The sequence below is a fragment of the Cyanistes caeruleus genome, chromosome 5 (assembly GCF_971803275.1).
Source record: "Cyanistes caeruleus chromosome 5, bCyaCae1.hap1.1, whole genome shotgun sequence".
Lineage (NCBI taxonomy): Eukaryota > Metazoa > Chordata > Aves > Passeriformes > Paridae > Cyanistes > Cyanistes caeruleus.
In genome coordinates this window covers 7,327,292-7,343,952 of record NC_141705.1, presented here as the reverse complement: position 1 = coordinate 7,343,952, position 16,661 = coordinate 7,327,292, and the positions used below count along the sequence as shown (strand labels likewise).

Here is a 16,661-nt window from a genome sequence, read left to right as displayed (position 1 = left end):
AAAAGAGACTAAGAAATACCACAAAATATAAGACATCCCTGCTGGCAATGATTCAACTACCCATTGAGGAGGGAAGTAAACATTTAAGAACAGCATATATCCACTCTAGTCTTACCACTACAGCCCTAAGGAAACATAAGGAAAAGATAATTTAGAAGAAGATTTTCAAAATTACCAGTTTGAAAGATATTATATTTATATGCTTAGCCCACATTTAATTCAGGAGCTACTGAGGATTTTTATTAATCAAATTAATTTACTAGTCAATTAAAAAGCAAAACTAAATGTGAAAGCTCTATTATACCACCTACATCAGAAGCACACATGCCCATATATGCATATACAGTCAATTTAAAAAACAATGAACTATCTGTCCACAGGTAACATACATCTCCAGAAATTTTCTTGATTTACTTTGGAAAGAAATTAGATGTAAGAAATTTACTTGGTGGAGGAAGGAGAGGGAATCAGACAGCAGCCTTCAAGAGCAGATACCTTAGCTGTGCCTTTTCCATGTTTCTGTGTTCTTCTGGTACTAACTGATCTGGGGTGATGTGCTGCTGAGCCATGAGCACCACCTAACTAACCATAACCAACACATGCAACATTTATTTCCTCATGTCTCCTCCCATTGTTACACTTTATATCAGCAGCTGATGATCATACCTACAACTGATTTAAAATGAGTAACTTCTTCTATCCCAGCACACCTTGAAAATTCTGGGCAAGTTTCTGAGAGGGTTACCTTGGGCTGGTGGGAAGGGAAAGCATATGCCATGACCTTGTGGAGCCAAGGCTTTGCTGAAGACAGTGAGAGACCTACTGGGGACATGTTCTGCTGCTTAGACATCAATTAGTATCCCTTCATCCTCCCTGCTACAGCCACTGTTTTTGAAAAGACATTCTCCAAAACCTGACTTCCCAGGAGGCAGTGGAACACTGTGTTCTGGCTGATGGGAGAATATCAGACTCTTTTTCCCAACCATGATGAAATTCCTACTTTTTTGACAGCACACATGATACTATTTGACCCCCACTATGATCCCAGCTTATTGCAGTGTATGTATACAAGTCTGAACATGGTTTTCCATCAGGAATATAATGGTTACTTCACTGAAAGCTTTTGTCCTTGTTTGTCAACTGATAATGCACAAAATCCAGCCCAACACTTGTAAGACACAGGATATTTGTATGTGTGGAGCTTCATGCAAACCCAAGGGTGTCACTTCTTCAGTTTGTCTGCTCTCCTTCTGAGCATCTTGCTTTTACTAATAGAAGGGGGAATCATGCAGGCTGTGGGGTCTGAGAAACATTAAAGGGACAAAGTGGATAAAGATCTGACATGATAAATGAGGCTTGAAGTTTGGCATGATCCAAGACCACAATAAGGAAATAAACTCTACATTCAACCAGTTGAAATCACCTGTTTGCAAAACTACTTTTTCCAATAACAAATTATTTTCAAAGCTCTTGTAGGTAGAAACTTCAGTCTCAGTTCCAGGGCTGTGATTTAAAACTAACTCTAGTAAAGTGCCCAGAGTAATGATAAAGTTACATCTGGAGTATCTGCCAGCAAAATTAGACTGAGCAGATTCCTGCTGCTTTTAGTGTCAGAGGAGGAAGTGAAGAATTGTTTGTCTTGAGTTTTTTTCTTTGACAGAAGCTTGCAAGACTGGCTTGGTAAATCAAGACTACAGAGAAGTCAGATAGGAATTTAATCATGATTGACACATAGATTGCAGTCTCTTTAAAGCAAAGTGATACATCATCTGCACTCATATATCATGTCATACCAACAATACCTGATACAATATCTAGGTAAATATCATTGGAAGACATTCTTCACATCCAGTTTTCTTGAAAGTGAGTTTTAAAAAAGGATTTTTTCTGATACAGGTCTACATCCCACACATTACAATGTCAGACAGCTTTCAGGACCTAGATAACTGAATTGTAGAATAATTGGAAAGGGACCTTTGGAAGTCCCCTGGTCCAAAGCCTTTCTCAAAGTGGGGCTGGATTTGAAGTTTGAGTGGTTTGTTCAAGGCCCTGTCCAGGACTGTTTTCAGTGACTCCAAGGATGGATGACGTACAGACTTCCTGAAAAAAACCTGTTACAGAGCAAAGACAGTTTAAAAAGCATGTTTCCTTTGTTCCCTTTCTTGGGGAGAAATTGAAGTCCTTAGGGAAAGACAACACGTGGACAAGATCAACACTCACCTTCAATCTCTGTGCTTTCTGCCACCCAACATGGGCTGTGTGCTCTCTGCTGTGGCTCTGTTCTGAAGGTCTCCTTCCATACAAGTTATAGATGATTTGCAGAGGCTTTAGCTCAGTTACCTGGGTCTGTTACGACCGCAAGATATAGAAACTGACCTTTCTTATTCCCACACCTTACAAGACTCAGCCCAGGTCACCCAAATAGAGAGCAGCAGACAGAATTGAACACAGTTTTCCTCAGTTACAGCACAGCTGTAACCATAACAGAGATCAGGGAGGACAGACATAAAAATGGACAGACACTTCTTGAAGATTTCAAGTCCAAAGAAATATAATTTTCCCATTTCTGCAGTAATTTTATACAGCTTGCTCTGAAATGCAAAAGAATATTGGAAAAGTCAGGTTTATATTCTTTATTGAAAGCAAAATGAGAAGTAGGCAAAGAAAGAAAGTGTTGATGAACACCCATAAAACAACCACTATGACCTGGAAACTGTGTTTATGCATAGATATTTGCATATGCTCTGATACCTTGCAGTTATGAAATTGAGACAATGCATATAAAGACATGGACTTTAAGCTTGTATACCTAAAGCTTCTCAGGCTCATTTTCCCTGATCTCCTTATTTGTGATTTATTTCTGAAGATTAAATTAAGTTTTTAAGTAAACAGTTGCAGTGTAACAAGCTAATCTGGGAACTATGTAACTCATTTCTCACTCTTATAGATAGGAAAAATATTCAATTAGTATTCTGTCCATGTTAATTTTTAATTTAAAGCCTTTAACCAAAGTACAATGGACTTTTGACATATAAATATTAAAAATTAAATTTCCTGAGTTCATTATCTGATAATTAGAACTAAATAACATCTTAACTGAGAGACAAACCCCACGCAAAGCAAGTCAGTTCCATTTAAGATTCCATTAGAAAAGTGTTTGAGCTAGTATGTAATGGACCATAAAATTTAATTTGGAAATGATATTACCAAAAATGATGGAACGATACCAGTCACAAAAGGACATGTAGGCAGCCCTCATCTTTTCATTTGGCGTGATGTTCTTCTATTGATTCTGTAGAATCAGAAAGGAATTACTTAATATTGCACAGAATAACATATGTAGGGTTTTTCTCCTTTTCTCCAGCACCGCGGTATTTAAAAGTCAGAATTGACCAGTGTAGCTCCATGTAATTACAAAGATTTCCTTATCTTAGCCTATTTGCTGAAGTCATCCTAAAGAAAGGGTCCCCTAATCCATTGGCTGTCTCATATCTCATTTACATTGGTGGTAATCCCCATCCTATCTCAGCATTTAGGTAATGACTTTGGGATTAAATTGCACTCCTTGCAATTCTTTACTTTCAAATCTCTACAACATATCAGCGGGCCCAGCTGAATGGGGCTGTCAGAGGGCTGGAAATGCAGCTGGGGAGGTAAGGCCTCTGACTTCAAAGTGAAATTAACTTTCTCCATAATAAGACCTTTAGAAAAGAAAACCTTGACTCTGTGTTGCAAAGTATTTTGGGACGCTATAAAAAGATGCTGGGATTAAGTTATACTAAGCTCTCTAAACAAGTGTATTTAGCTATTTTCGCTGCATTTATAGCTAAAGTGGGTTTAGCAAGTGATTTGCAGATAGTTATAGATTAAAAAGACCTGCACATGTTGGGTGTATCTTTAATTTTGCTTTTTGAAAAACTCTGAACATTACTGTTCCAAACCACCGGGATCACAGCTTTAAATTTTATTTAATTTTTCACATTTGATGAGAAAAAATCTATTTGTTATGGCCTAATACCGAAAATAAAAATCAATTGATTGGAAAATTAACAACTTAGGCCCAAATTTAAGTGGACATCTAAGTACATTTCTAATTTTAAGCATGGGAATAATTTCACTGAAATGAAGGAGTAGTGAAATGTATTCAAAATTAAGTACATATTTAAATGTTGTTTGGTTTAAATATTTTTAAATTTAGGCTTCATGAGAAACTTTTTCATGAGTTATCTTTTTTTTCTGCTGCAATAAACCACAGTTGTGTAAAATACATACCTATATTGGGGGGGGAGCTAAATTATATATATCTCATTACAACTATGTTGTGAATATTAATATAGATAGTGTCATGTGTTTATGCTGCTGCATAAAGCTCTGTTACAGAAAGGTATTTTTATTTGCTGAACTTAACCTAAATCCTTAAGCCTCTTTGCTTTCCAAAAATCTACTTATTCACATTGCATCTTTTAAACCTCAGCTGTTTCCAAGATTGAGAGAACACCTTGTTTTGTCAGATTAAGAGCATCCTTTCAGCTGATTCAGCAAGGTGCTGTAATAGAGCAGATATCAAATGAGAGACCTGACTTTTAGCTGGATGGAATCCATTTAGATGGATTGTGATGAAGGAGAGAAGACTATGTCTTTTTGGCCAAAGCATCAGTTTGATCATTTCAGAGTGAGGGGAAGTTTGCCAGAAATTCCCAAAAAACTGACATAGGGCCTCTTTTCTTCTCATTAATTAACTACTAAGAGATAATGATAGCCTTACAATGTGATAGTGAATTCACTCCTGGAAATATAATTTCAAATCATCGCTTTTTGGCAACTCAGAGCTGTCCAGGAATCACAGACACATTGTCTAATTCTTTAAATATGAAATCAAATTTTTGCCATGCATGCTGCTTGGAGGCAGCATTAACAAACACCACAGGTAATTACTAAGCAGTTACACTGCATCAAGACAACGCAGAAAGGCAGTGCAAGGAATTTAATAGCAAGCACTATTAAAATTTAATTAAATTTATCCTTGTTTACACTCTAGGTATTTTTACAACAGCCTATAACCCCTGTGCTAAGGTTTCTGAATTTTTGGATGTAAACAGGGCTAAGCATCCCTTGTGTCACACCATCAGTGTGGCACCTTAACCCCACAGAGATACCATAAGCAGCTGGGGCATGACAAACTCTGAAGCGGGGATTTTGCATTCTCTACCAGGAATTTTTCACCTGGAAAAGGGAAAGGATTTGCCATCCCAATGCACCAGGAGAAGGAAGTGCCTCACTTTGAAGGGAAGCTGCTTTCTCTGATGGTTGCCAGAACCTGGGCTGGTAGGTCAGCAGCTGGGCAAGCTGCAGGGCATCTATGAACCCATAGATGTTATAAGATTATTATATAATGGTTATTTTACAACCATAGATGGTTATAAGATCATTAATGCTGAATTGACTGTGTGCTTCCAGAACCTCAAAGATATATGAACATCAGCTTCCTATATCTAGAACAAAAATATTCAAAGTTTTGATGTTTATGTGCTTTTGAAGAGTATATCCTTTACCTGGCATAAAAATCACATTCCTGTGAATGTGATTTGTGATTTGTGAAACAAAGGCAGAGTCTAAGTGTTTAAGCTCATTTTACCAGCTGTTGTAAAACTAATCTCACATGTGTTTACTAGAATGGTGAATATTTTTGCAAGTCAAACAAATTTTTATTTTGCAAATAATATTTGGAAGCAAATTGTTCAAAGGCACACCAATGTGCAAAGGCAACTTTCACTTCTGCTGCAAATCCTGGAGATAACAGAAAGCGTTAAGCACATAATGCCTCAAGAGTGCTGTACTACGAATGTTCAGCCCATCTCAGATGTCTCCTTGCAGCCTATTTCATACTCTTGGCTCTGTGGTTCAGCTCAGTTGTATCCAGTGATGAGTGATAATTGGAAGCCCTCCTCCTGCCATTCTCCAGGACGATACAGAAATTAATTCTTGTACACTGTGCATTGCATACACCAAAGGAAGTTGACCCTATCAATTTACATACACTATAGGGGCCTGCTATCACACTGCAGCCAGCAAACAGCTTCTCTTATCTAGGAGAGACCCTCATTTGTTATTTCTTGCTGAATACACCCACTCCCATTATTTCTGTAATTCTCTGCAATAATAGACCTTACCCTAATGAAACCTGCATTATGAGAAGGTTACAGTCCTGACCCAAAGACGATTAGCTCTGTGCTCTGTTATTGCTACATATGTAATTGTATAATTGATTTTAAAATTTACTTTTGTGTCCCCAAACCATATAGTGAGCAGCCCATTAAGGGGGAGAAATATAATTAATATATCTATTAAAGAGGGGCAGGATATTATTGCAATTTTAGGATTATGCAGTAAGTGTGCATATAAAACTAGGAAAAAAATACAAAAGTTGAGATTCTCATCATACTTCATATGAGGTATTTTTCACATGCAAAAGATATGAGTTTTCAGTGCACAAAACTCAAGTTCAGACACAGCTCTGTAAGATGTGCCTGGTAGGTTGGGGTCTAATTTTATGCACAATTCTGTGAAGCCAAGGGTAGAGTATTATGCAGGCCTGGGCCTTTGTTAGTCTATGCTAATGAAGCCATGAAAATCTTTCTTTCCACATTATTTACTTCTATGTATTTTCTTTACAATGCATCAAACACAATGTAAAGGTTATTCCTCTCAGTCAATAAGACACATGCTAGATAATTGACAACTCATGTTTCAATAACAAAATCTAAATAAATAAAAACATACACAATGAGTACCATATATTTTTAACTCAAGATTATTTTTGCCTTCTTTGTATCTAGTCTTTAATGTCTAATTAACTGACAGCTTCCTGCCATCTAAAGCAATTTGAGGCACACAGATCCCCATTGTCTTAGTTGTTCAAGGTGGGTGACATTCTCTTTTCAGACCAAGCTTTGTGCTGCACTAAGAACTCTGCATGTGTGAGCCCACCATGAAATGTGGGCTTTCACCTCCCAGCAGTCCTGTTGTCACTTGCACCCAAGTGGCACCTGAGACTAGACTGGCACCTGCTCAAGGCAGCGCTGTTTTTGTACTAAGAGCTGACTTTGCAGCAGAAAAGAGGAACCTGTCAGTGGGGAGGTGGGACAGATGAGACCTGGTGGTGAAGCCAGGCAGGGGCCACTTCTCTGTTGTTCCCCAGGGAGCTTACACCAGGGAAATTCAGCTGGCTGGGGCACAGCTGGCTAGACACATTCTTTGTGGACTCACCTGGTGCCACAAATGTCATTTGGATAGCCTTCATCACGTTTCTTGCACTCACCCTATGGCAGCACCTCACACCTGAGGTGTGTGCTGCAGCAGAACAGAAGAGCCAGAGCCCTCAGCAAGGGCTCACTTTCTCCAGTCAAAATGCAGACATAAGTCCCACATGCCTCCCAGTGCTGCTCCTGGTGGCTGCAGGTGCCCCATGGATCTGGTACCAGAGCTGACAGCCACCAGCAGCTTCTCTGAGGATGCCTGAAGCAGCACCAGTCCTTGGGGATGGCTGGGTTGTGTCCCAAGCACCTTCCTGAAGAAACCAGTGACCTTCTGCCAAGAAAGCTGAAGACTCTGAGGGTGACATTTATCACACCATGGCTTGGTGTCAAATGCAGGCACTGCATCTACACTACAAAGTGTGCCCCGGAGTCTAGGACAGTCCCAAAACTGCTCTGTGTTCTACACCTACAAAAGAAAAACTGACGGCTCCTAAATCAGTGGAATCATTGCCAGTAACTTCTGTCTCACCTGTGTCTGGCATAAAAATATTATTTTCAGGAGTCAGAGCTTTTCTCCATCATTAGACAAGTTCATATTCTTACTCAGAATTACTGAGTAACTCTCATCTGAGAACCATTTTACATGGACGTGCCACTATTGGATTTGTGTGATACGTTAAGGAAAAGGCAGTTGTGCAATTTGCACACAAAGTGCTTGGAATTGATCTAAAACAAACCTTTAACTTTCAAACTGGTTTAAGTGGGGAAAGGACCATTGGATAATTACATCATTTAACACATTGATTGTCTAAAAGTCAATTCTAATGATTTCAGAAATAGAGGGTATTGTGCTTTCCTCATTTTTAAGGAAAGATTTTTGCTCAGTGCAGAGGAGTAAATGGTGAATTTTTTAAAAGAGACAATGTAGAAGAGCTGCAGAAAACAAAAGTTTCATTATGCCAAACAAGGCTTATTTCACAAAAGGTAAAAAAAATCAATGGGACACAATTAAACTGGATGCATCTCCCCTTACAGTACAACAAAGTATAAGAAATCTAAATTATTTGTGTGAATTCAGAATACAGAATTAAAGAGGTAGTTTGTATCATTAGTCTGACCACATCTATTTTACTTTGAAGTTATGCATCCTCTCTATTATGTTTGGTCATTGTCACCTGATCATTAATTAAAAGGTGCCACAGTCAAAACCCTAAGATTAAATTTTCTTTTTTTTCCCCTAGGTACTTGTACAATACTGTCTTTCTCCATCAGTCAGAACACAAAATACATGATCATGTAAAAGGACACTGATATTTTGTGTTGATGTAAGACTTCAGATCATTGGAGGGCAAACTCTTCCTTTTACTCAGAAGACAGACCAAGTGGAATTCTTTGAACACACAGTAGAAAACTGAATTTTAGCCCCAGATCTCAGGACACTTAGAACCGACTGTAAAAAAAGTTGCATTCATTTAACTGAAGGAAGGTTCTTAAATCAATTTAGTCACACCATTGCAAATCCACATGGACAATATTAAATCAATTTGAACCTGGCTTATTTCAGTTTGGCTTAAGTCAGAAAGGAATCCATTTAAGCTGAAGCAATATATGCAAGGTTTACATTTGTGTAAGAGTTTGCATAAAGGCACTTGAAATAGTTTAAGTAAACCAACTTGGGAAGCAACTTCAGGCTCTGTCTACTTTTAGAGCATTTCAAACAGAACAGAACATCACAGAAACACTGTGGCTCTGCACTTCCAGTGCAGTTTTAAGGATACCAGAGGAATTTTCCTTCTTAATGGTAATTTCATTCCCAGTAAAAAATTGTTGTTAAGCTTAAATTCAGGTTGTTGTCCCAAAACTGGAGATGAGGAACATCTCTACACATCTCTACTCTTATAAAGAGTAAGATGATGTAAAGTGCCAATTGAGTCATGCAGCCTCCTCATTCTGCCCAAGCACAGCTGTGAGTGGTTTGCAGAGGTTAACAGGGATTCTCCCAGTATTTCTTGGATGAAATAGCATCCCAGTGCAAGAAGAGCAGCAGTGACATCAGTGAAACTCAGTATAGAGGGTACTTCTAGGAATCAATAGAAATGTGAGATGTTGGGTTGTTTTTCTATTAAAATAGTATAATTTTGGCAGCACAAATATATGCCAGCTCATTAGGGGGAACAATTACTCCCCAGAACCTGTCTCCTATGGAGTTGTACATATCCAGACAAGCAGCCAGCTACCACCACTGAGACAAATGCCTGCAGGCAGCAGAGCTTCTTGAACCAAGGCAGGTTTTGTCAGATTACAGTTAGACCTTCTTTTAGGTACTGGAAAGAAAATATTCACCATTTACTTTCAGAACTTGTGGCTGGCATGTTTAAAGTTTTCTTTCAAAAGTAATTAAGTTCCTATCAAAAATCCAGCTTTCTTGGTAGAAAATTAATTAAAACTGACCATTTCTAATTCGGCAGGGGGATGTGACCTTGCTGGAGCAATCAAAAAAATTTTCAGATAAACAGAAAATAGGAGATGTTGCTTCACATAAGACCTTATCTCTCTTTTTGTCCATCTTTTTGCTCTATGTCTATAACTCAGAGATTTGCATTGCTCTGACAGGGGAGGTCTTTGTGCTTTTGACATAAAGATGAACTTTTCTGTTGCTCACATTGCCAATTAATTTGCTTCAGGCAAAAATAAGAAGACTGAATTTTACTTTCCTAAAGAAAATCTGTAGTAAAGGCTGTGATGTGGCAGAGTAGAAAACAGAGAAGGTGTGACAGACAGTAAGAGTCCTAAGTGAAGGATCTCCTGCTTAAACAATATATAAATCCTCCTTTTGTGATATTCTTCTCCATGGACAACAGTGCTTCTGTCTCATGTTGCTGGAAAAGCTTTTCTTTATTTGTAGTGCCATTTTCAAAGGAGCACTTTCAAAGGAGCACAGCAGATGCTGAGGGAGCATCCTCACCCATGAAGTGGCTTGAGAAGGGGAAATTACATACATCTACACTCATCAGCTTGCAGCAAGGGTCAAGGCCTTCACTCAAAAGCACCAAGTATTTCCTATGCTTCAAAAAGCATCCCTCAAGCTGTACAGAAAATATCACAGTGGAGCATTTTCAGCTGCAGCTCTGGATCTCAGACAAGGTTGTTGAGAGAAGCTTAGCAGAACATTTCCTATCCTAAAATGTGGAAGTTCTTGGCAAAAAGCCCACCATGACACCATAAATGTAAGACCTGAAAAACATTCCAACAAAAGGGTTTTGGTACTGCTGCTTGTTGTTTTTGCTGACTGACTACAAAGCCTTTTCCAGGGGCTCAGAAGCAGCAAATTTCAGTGTCTTTAGGACTCTGCAATTGCTAAGAATGTGCCTGGCACCAACCTTCAGTATTTTCTTACCTCAACGGCCTGCAAATACTTGTGAGTCTGGCTTTGCTCTGCCACTACTGGAAACACATCCACCTGCAATTTAGCCCATTTTGTAAAACAAGGAGAAGACCCCTACCCACATCATCCCCATCTGGTTTTCATTCCAACCTGGACAACCTGACATCAATGTGGCAGGAATTTGTGCACAGATGCTCCAGCCATTCTCTCTATCAATACTGAAATGTCAGCAGGAAACATGCTTGCAGAGGTGACAACATTATCTGGGTGCTGACAGATTCTGCCTTGTGGATGTGGCCAATGAAACAAGCCAACAGCAGGGAGAAGGAGTTAGCTGTGAGCAGCACAGGAAAGTGGCAAATGCTACAGAAAAAAGGTATTATCCCTTTTGTCCCAAAAACAAGTGGAAACTGCAGAAATTCTACATTCTTCATCTTATCAATGTGAAAAAACACAGACAGTCACAGCTATTACACATAGTATTATAGGAAGGCAAGAAGACATATATTTCTTCTGAAATTCATCTGATAACTTCAGTAAATCACATGTCAAAATGTTTTTGAAAAGTGAAGGTTTTGGGAACTGTTTCTTTTGCTTATGTTAAAGCAAAAGAATGAAAAAATACATAAAATAAACTGAGATGCTTAATCATGGAGACAAAACTGAGGAAGATTATTCTGCCTTAAAAATAGAACTGCAACTTGGAAGTGCATTTTTAGAAGTGATTTTATTACAAATTGTTCTATCAAGAAATATAATGAAAATTACGGTGAAGCACGTACATTTCTCAGTGACCAAAAGGGTTATAGGGAGTCTGTGAAGGTAAGCAATTCAGCAAGAGTTAAATTGTCTTAGAGAGAATAGTTGTGATGAAACCATTCCCCTACCATTGCTTGGCCATCATCAATCACTTAGAGCAGCCACTGTGTGGTGGGAGGATATGTTCTGCTTCAGGCCATCAGAGAACCCAGACCCTTAAATTGGATAGTTTAGAATGTTCTAACTCTACTGGCTTGGTAGTCCCAAAGATTTCTCTTTGCCCATGGAGGAATATGGACAATTGTGCCAGGCGTGCCATGGGTCATTTGGTCTCTGCTCTTTGCGTGCTGGGAATGCTTCAAACTTTTTGTTCTCTTTGGAATGTGCAGTAAAGGCTCTGTGCAACCCATTCAGCTGGGCAGGCCCTAATAGCCAAACCCTACAAAACGTGCTAAGCACCCATGACCCAAAATATAGACCTACAGAAGCTCTGGAAAGACATCCAACATGGGGTTTTTGGGGGAATCAAAAAATCTTGGAAAATCTGAAAAATCAGGAACCAGGGCGGGCAAAATTCAAACCCATGAGGATGCAAGAAAACAACACAATTTAATGAAACAGACACAATTCAGAGGAAGGAAAAGGACAATGAAAGTTGTCTTAAGAACAGTTAGATACTACATCCTTTTCATCATCTGACACCTAGAACCTCTTTTGATCTACAATTATATCCACTCGTTGGTCAAAAAACTCCAATAAATGAAATTACTGAAAAGCAAATAAAAACCCAAACCCAGAAGTTCCTCATTCTTCAGCCCAACCCTCTTCAGGCTACATGTCACATCTGTTTCCCTCTAGTCTGAACTGGTGTATATTTTTTTCTGTCTCCAAATATTTGCATGAAACGTAGGATACCTGTAACTGGAACATCATTGTGCAACATGTGAAACTACCTTGAAATAAAATGGTATGTGTTTCACCTTGAAAGAGAAAGACTTTATTCTAAGCCAAGTCCATCTATTTGTGCAGCCACTCAGACGTCTCTAAGAGCATCAGTTCTTGACATACATGGAGACAAATCCTATCTTTTTTGTTGTTGTAGTTGTTGCAAGGACTAAAAATGCCAAATTCCTAAAGGCATTACTACTATCAGGAAAATTTACATTAAGAGCCATTGATAACATTTAACAAACATCCTTTAGACAACCTCTAAGTAATGGATCTCTGCAGTTCGTATTTGCAGGCAACCTGAAAGCCCTTTCACACCTGAGCAAGTTCTGGGATTGCACTTACAAAATTAAGCAGGTTTTTGATAAGGTAGAGCAGCAAAGACTATTTGTATTTTAGCTCTACTAGTTGTTGCTGCAGGGGCTGAAGATCCATTGCTTTATGCCCAAAACACTTCTCCAATAAATGCAAGTTCAGATTAGATGCTTTCATGTACTTGAGTTATTTAATGCTATTTTTCAACTTTAATCAACTCCTAAAATCCTAGAAATGCAAAATTTATTAGATAGGTTAAAATAAAAAAAACAAACCCAATGAAACACCACACAAAGAGCTGTTCTTTACACCAAGCTTAGAAACATATTTGTGACCTCTCTCTGGTGAGCACCTTAGACATGGCAAACCTATGCATTGGCACCCTCAATTATTGACAGCAATGAGCACTTGCTCACCTGAGCAGTCACAAGAGGGTGAAGGAAAGCCATCATATTGTTCCTCCAGGTACTGTCCCTTGGTGCTCAAAGGCATCACATCTCCCAGCTCCTCACTTTGCTTGCTGGCGTAGGATAATGTATTTCTCACAAAAGGATTTGGTGAGCGCCTGATTGAATCAAGCACAGTTCCACACAAAGCTCAGAGTCACTGTAAAAAGAGAACCAATGGCAAACATCTATAATTATTTAGTTTTACTTTTGCAATCTATAGTCTATGTTATTTTTGTTCTCCAGCTCTTACAAAGCAGTGAAGGGGTGATTCCCCCACCTCTCCTTCCCCCCCCAGGGCTTGCATATGCTTGACACTACTTGGAAAACTGACTAACAGGGTGTTCACTTTTACCAGGCCATTAATTGATAACACTTAATTAATCTGCCGTGTGAGAGATCAAATGAAGATTGTGTCCCACAACCAGCAACATATATTGACTTTGTTATTCCAATTATGTGTCTGACCAGAACAGCCCTTTGGTATAAGATTTAACCTTTGAATCACCCTCAGCACAGAACTAGATCAGCTGCTGGGGATCTGACCTGAAAAAGACCTTGACACTGCCAGAGCTCTCTATGTGCTTGAAAATGTTCCACCTTGTGCTTGTCATAGCCGTGTTCGTGTTGTCATTTGCAATTACATTTGCGTGTTGGACACGATTCTTCGATAAGCAGCCGATAATTAGCAGGGAGCTCTGATTACAATTTGCTGTTTCACATTGGCACACGTTTTTGTTTATTTTGCTGTGTGGTGTTGGATTTTTTTTTTTTTTCTTTAAAGAATGCCCAGAAAAGAGCAATTAGTTTCAGCAGCAATTGGGTAAATGCAGCAGACAAAGACAGCAAATTGCCTTTAGCAGACAATTTATAAATCAACTGTAGATTTCCAACTCAGTTTTTATTTTTGTTTCCGTGGGTTATCTTCCACTAAATTGATGGGTAACATCATCAGAAGCAGTTTGGGTGCCATTTACTATAACAAAACATAATTAAAAATATATTCATCAGATTTTCTGTGGCTTTCTACAAGGACAGTAAACAGCAGCAACATAATAATGAGTAGCAATTGACCTTCTCTATCCGCTAATTTTGTGACTTAAAATCCATGTTTCTTCTCCCATAGAAGTCAGTATAAAATCCAGAGCAGACATACCCAAAACTCCGTAGCAAATCTTAGTTAACATCCACCTGCCATGAACATTACATACCATTTTGTCAGACATGGGTCTGACCAGGATATGGATGGCTATTTTATGGTGCAATTTTCTGTAATGCAGCTTTTCTCCAGTAACACCCTTTCCAACCAGAGGTAGAGGTAAGCGTGCAAATGGGACAAATTCTTTGTGCAAATGTGAATTGCACAAAGATGAATTCTTCAGAAAAGAACACAAAGGACCGTAGTAATACTTTATTATTATTATTATTATTATTATTATTATTATTATTATTATTATTTAGGAAAAAAGACCATAATATTATAATAAACCAACCTTATCATTAGAGCATAGAATTTAGCAATATTACTTGATGGCATAGAAGGGAGGGAAAAAAACCTGGTAGGTCAGAGGCAGTTATAAATAACAAAAACCACAGAGAATGAGACCATTTCAGGTCCTCCATCTTGTCTATTACTACAAAATAGTGTGAAGTAAAACTGCTCATGGTTCTGACTGTTCTGATGTAAAACCACTGAGGTAGGTCTAAACTCAGATAAGTCTGAAAATTTTAATAGAGTTATGAATTTGAAGTTGCTTTAAGAAGGCAGAGCATCAATCTCTTGTGTTAGCAAATGAGAACATGGTAAGTCCAATACCTACACTGTAATTTGAATCAAGGTTTATTTTTTAATAAACACCAGGAGGGATAGCTGGTCCAAAAGATTAACACATGAGGCTCTTATCCCTGGGTTGTTGCCTTTTAAACAGGGTTCAATAAATTACTTATTTCTTTGTAACACCCCTACATAAGAAACAACTATCAAGATGTTTAATTAACTGATTAAATGTCACAAGTTTCTAATAACAAAAACCAACAAATGTAGAAGCTAACAATACATGTACAGTGACAGCCATGGAAACATTTTGTACTAACCAAGATAACTAGTTTTCTTATTCTTTCCATGAAATGCAGTAGAGTCTTTAACTTTTACCTGCCTGAGTAACTTGGCAAGCAGCAGAGCTGTGCAGAAGAAATGCCTATGGAAGGTACTGCCTGAAATCACCAGTATCCAAAAGCTATAAATCCACTGCAGGATGAGCCCCCAAGAAACACTCCTAATATTGGGGTGAATCTTGAACCCACAGCCTTCTAACTGAGGTACAGAACTGCTACCAAATGAACCAAAAGCACATGGGAAACATTCAAAGATAAATGAATATATGCCAAGGCTTATGTGTGCTATCAAGCAATAAATACACTAGGAGTAGGAAGTGCAAAAAGTAATTAAGGTTAAGAAAGAGGCATTTGCAAGCTATAAAACATTAGATAGAGAGGAGGACTAGAAAGATTGCAGAAGGAAGTTAAGAGAGTGTAAAGAAAAAAATTAATACAAGAGGCAGAGACAGAAGGGGAGATTGCATGAGAGGTTAAGACAAATAAGAAGATAATTTTCAACTCTGTAAGGCTCAGAAGTAAGATGTTGGAAAACTGTCTCTGGGAGATGGTAGAGAAATTCTATTCTGAATTAGACACTGTGTTAAAGCAGGTCAAAATCAAGTAATTCTAGCTCAACATTTGGAGTCTCCAAATGTGGATTCTTGTGGTATTAACATATACATCTTATATAAAATTGTGCAGCTTCTACGAAGGGCTGCAAATTGACCAGCCTATATATACATTATATAATGTCATGACATAACATATTCTACCATCTCCTAGAGACACTTTTCCAACATCTTACTTCTGAGCCTTACAGAGTTGAAAATTATTTTCTTATTTTTCTTAACCTTTGTAAGGACAAATGGATAAACTATACTTGGTGTGAAACCAAACTTAGTGAGGTACCTTAAAGTGTTTGGAAGAATGTCAAGAGACAAGGTGCAAATAGGCCAGATAGGGAAAAAAGACTCCAAAAACATTGTAAAAGTGATTTAATAACAGCCAGTCATATCAGTGAAAATAACATTTTAACTGCCAGAGGGCTCTTTTGCACTTAGACCGCAATGTAGAAATATGAAATGGCCAGAATACAATGGGGGACTGTGGACATCCTTTCATTTTTTCATCCTTTTCTTCTTGAATGTGGTAATATTAACTATTTGGGAAGCTGCTGCTGAAGTAAGAATGGGTATGTCTTAGAAAAAAATCTGTGTAAGTACATACAAGGACACTTTCACCTGCAAAATCTATATTCAAACTATCTCTGGAAGGAAAAGTCCCGGGCAGAATGGCAAAAGCAGAAGTATCTTTTCTTTCTGGCAGTAATGGAAAGGGGTGATGGTGTAAAAGTTAATTTTTCTGTAATGCATTTCCCTCCCCACCATGAGGAGTTTTAATTCTTAGTATTTCCTATGTAAATATTTTTTGAGTATTTACATTGAACAGTATTAA

At 38.2% G+C, this 16,661-nt stretch overlaps 1 long non-coding RNA gene across 1 annotated transcript in view; it reads right to left on the bottom strand.

The window, feature by feature from the left end:
* Positions 1–1,705: 1,705 nt before the first annotated feature.
* Positions 1,706–16,661, bottom strand: part of LOC147652905 (uncharacterized) — a 66,084-nt gene continuing 51,128 nt past the window's right edge. The window contains exons 4-7 of the long non-coding RNA XR_015287049.1: positions 13,080–13,269; positions 3,208–3,292; positions 2,221–2,591; positions 1,706–2,111 (exon numbers count right to left, since the gene is read on the bottom strand). This is a non-coding gene — a long non-coding RNA (uncharacterized LOC147652905). The remainder of the gene's footprint in view (positions 2,112–2,220; positions 2,592–3,207; positions 3,293–13,079; positions 13,270–16,661) is intronic.